The following is a 3,952-nucleotide window of genomic DNA, read 5'->3' as shown; positions in this document are numbered from 1 at the left end:
AACCCAGGAGGCAGAGCTTGCAGTGAGCTGAGATCGGGCCACTGCTCTCCAGCCTGGACAACAGAGTGAGACTCCATCTCAAAATACGCATATATATATATATATATATATATATATATATATATATATATATATCTTAAATCTATCACATATCAGTCATGTGACCTTGGGCAAGTGACTGAGCATCTCTGGTCTCAGTTAGCTCATCTGTAAAACAGCATCTGGCATACTATGCTGGGGTTAAAGGAGATAATGCTCTGGAAGCACTCAGTGCAATACTTGGCATATAATAATTGCTCAATAAATGGTCCCAGATTTAGTTATAATGGGGCAGATCCAGGTTTTGTGGGGCTTCAAGCTTATATAATTTGGGAAACTCTCTTTAAGAAAGTAATATAGGCCAGGCGCGGTGGCTCAAGCCTGTAATCCCAGCACTTTGGGAGGCCAAGACGGGCGGATCACAAGGTCAGGAGATCGAGACCATCCTGGCTAACACGGTGAAACCCTGTCTCTACTAAAAAATACAAAAAAACTAGCCAGGTGAGGTGGCGGGTGCCTGTAGTCCCAGCTACTCGGGAGTCTGAGGCAGGAGAATGGCGTAAACCCGGGAGGCGGAGCTTGCAGTGAGCTGAGATCCAGCCACTGCACTCCAGTCTGGGTGACAGAGCGAGACTCCGTCTCAAAAAAAAAAAAAAAAAAAAAAGAAAAGAAAAAAAAGAAAGTAATACAAAGTTGGCCGGGCATGGTGGCTCATGCCTGTAATCCCAGCACTTTGGGAGGCCGAGGCGGGCAGATCATGAAGTCAGGAGTTCGAGACCAGCCTGGCCAACGTGGCAAAACCCCTTCTCTACTAAAAATACAAAAATTAGCCAGGTGTGGTGGCGGGCACCTGTAATCCCAGCTACTCGGGAGGCTGAGGCAAGAGAATCGCTTGAAATCAGAGGGCAGAGGTTGAAGTGAGCCGAGATCACTCCACTGCACTCCAGCCTGGGCTACAGAGTGAGACTCCATCGAAAGAAAGAAAGAAAGGAGAGAGAGAGAGAGAGAGAAAGAGAGAGAGAAAAAGAGAAAGAAAGAAAGAAAGAGAGAGAGATGGAGGGAGGGAGGGAGGGAAAGGAATGAAACAGAAAAAAACCCTAGCACGGCCAGGTGCAGTGGCTCATGCCTGTAATCCCAGCACTTTGGGAGCCCAAGGCAGGTAGATCACCTGAGGTTGGGAGTTCGAGACCAGCCTGACCAACATGGAGAAACCCCGTCTCTACTGAAAACACAAAATTAGCCGGGCATGGTGGCGCATGCCTGTAATCCCAGCTACTCGGGGAGGCTGAGGCAGGCGAATCGCTTGATCCTGGGAAGCGGAGGTTGCGGTGAGCCAAGATCGCGCCATTGTACTCTAGCCTGGACAACAAGAGTGAAACTCTGTCTAAAAAATAATAGGCCGGGCGCGGTGGCGCACGCCTGTAATCCCAGCACTTTGGGAGGCCGAGGCGGGTGAATCACAAGGTCAGGAGATCGAGACCACGGTGAAACCCTGTCTCTACTAAAAATACAAAAAATTAGCCAGATGTGGTGGCGGGCGCCTGTAGTCCCAGCTACTCAGGAGGCTGAGGCAGAAGAATGGCGTGAACCTGGGAGGCGGAGCTTGCAGTGAGCCGAGATTGCGCCACTGCACTCCAGCCTGGGCGACAGAGCGAGACTCTGTCTCAAAAAATAATAATAATAATAATTAATAAATAAATAAATAATAAAAATAAAACCCTAGCACATGCATGTAGTAAGGATAAAGTGGAGTTTTGTATAGGTGTCCGAAGTGATGATGTAAAATTGACTTATTCCTTGGACCGTTGTCACAAACATTCGAGAAATATTGCTGTATATGGAACACAGCAGCCCTTCTGGATGGCCATCAATATCCCTGTTTTCTTTTGGGCTGGTGTTAGGGTTAGGGTGAGGATCAGGGGAACTGAGGTAAGCAATTTGCCCAGGATGTCTTAGGGCTAGTGAGAAAAGTTGAGCATGTATCAAAACTGACCCCTTACTCTCACCCCATCATCCAGCCCAGGACTGGTGGACGTGCCTCTCAGTCCTGCAGCTTACAGCCCTGCAGGAAGAGGACAGGCTGACCTGGCCGGGAGTCACTGATTCGCCATACCTTGAAGGGCTTGCACCTGGACGAGTGCGCAGGCGGCCTTAGAGGCCATCGGGATGTTAGGGTCAGGGTTAGAGGTGTCCTTTCTCCCCAGGCCCCACCCCTGCCCTGCTGGCGTGTCCCAAAAGGTTAGTCCAGTCAGAAAAGCTACTGTGGATGCCATGCTTCATTGGACCCTACTCTGTGCCACTCTGACCTAGAGCCACGGTCCTCAGAACACTGAGTCCCCAAGACTCCAGAGGAGGCAGGTGTTATCATTCTCCATTTTGCAGAAAAGGAACCCTGAGATTCCACGAGCTAAAGCAGCTTTCCCAAGGTCACAGAGCAGAGCCGGGAACTGAGCCATGGCAGCTTTGGCTTCACCCATTACTCTCAAGAGCCCCAGTCAAGGGTACCAGGAGGGGAACCAGAGGAAAGAAGTTCGGGTAACTACAGGTTCCTCCCTCTACAAAGATCCTGCCTTCCCCCCTTCACTCTTCACCCCGGCCCAGGCAAACCCATCCTCTCTGCATCCCAGATCCCAGGAAGAAACCCGGACTGGCAGACAATGCCTAGTCGCAGTGGGCGGTAGAAAGGGTGGAGCCAGCTGGAGTGGGGACCGGAGTGGGGATGGGGGGGAGGAGCTGGGGTCAGAACTCACGCCCTAGGGAGGAGGCTCGGAGAGGGGCCGAGCCTCTGAAAGAGAATGAGCCCATTCAGAGCCGGGAAGCCAGAGGAAAAAACCTAGTCTGGTGTCTGACAAGAGGAGAGGAAGGGGGGCAGGGGTGGGCGCTGCTGATTCGATTTCCTTCTTAACTCTCCCTCCAGCAGGGCCTGGCAGGAGAGCCCAGGAAAAAGGATGTCTGAGGGACAAAGACAGTGAGGGGGACCCTCAGGGAAGGGAAGGGGGTGCTGGTGAGAGGGGTCTAGCTAGGGGGCTGGGGAGAGGGAGCTGGAACAGAGCGGGGCTGACTGTGGGACAGAGGGCAGTAAACCCAGATCAGGGCAGATGTGTGTGTTTTGCCCAAGACCCCGGCCTGTGGGCAGTGGAGTGACCACTGACACCAAAGAGGCAGGACAGGGCTCTAGCTTCCGAGGGTGACCTCTAAGTCAACAGACTGGGGCTGGAACCAGCGGCCTGTGAAATGCCAGTCAATCATTGACCAGCCGTGGAGACTGGGGGACACAAGAGACTCGTGTGTGTGTGTGTGTGTGTGTGTGTGTGTGTGTGTGTGTGTGTACACGTGCACCAAAGTCTCCTCCCTCTACCTACTTCACCAGCCAGCCTGGGGTCAGAGGACTGAAAGCAAACAGAAATCGGGAGGAGCCGTCTGGTCCATAGTCCGAGGTCCAGGCCACAAACTGAGGCCTACCCCACAGCGCCTTGAGGCTGGGGCACAGGTTGCTGAGGAAGTGACTGTAGGAATTAGTTCATTGGAAAGAGTCCCTCAGAGTAGGCTTGAGGCATCCCTTTGGGCCAAAGACGGATAACTTAGTTAGAAGCTTCTGATGGGAAAATTGGTCCCTCCTCAGGGTGGCCTTTGATGAGCACTTGTATCCTAACCACTGGGAGGCCACCCGTGGAGCCCAGGGTTAGCCCTAGTCTCCAGGACAGCAAAGGGGCAGAACCAAGCTTGCCAGACACACTGACCCTGGGCCCCTCTTACCCGCATCTCAGGAATGCAGCCCCGGGCCCCAGGAGTCACTTTTATCTCTCCCCAGGCTGCTCTGCTGAAACAAAAAGCCGTCTTCTGTCCTGGGACTCACCTCACTTTTGTGCATGTCCACAAAAGCACATGTCACTGTCATCACTGCCTGCACAGG

This window comes from Macaca fascicularis, chromosome 16, assembly GCF_037993035.2.
Source record: "Macaca fascicularis isolate 582-1 chromosome 16, T2T-MFA8v1.1".
In the NCBI taxonomy this organism is placed as follows: domain Eukaryota; kingdom Metazoa; phylum Chordata; class Mammalia; order Primates; family Cercopithecidae; genus Macaca; species Macaca fascicularis.
Note: the sequence above shows the minus strand (reverse complement) of the source record.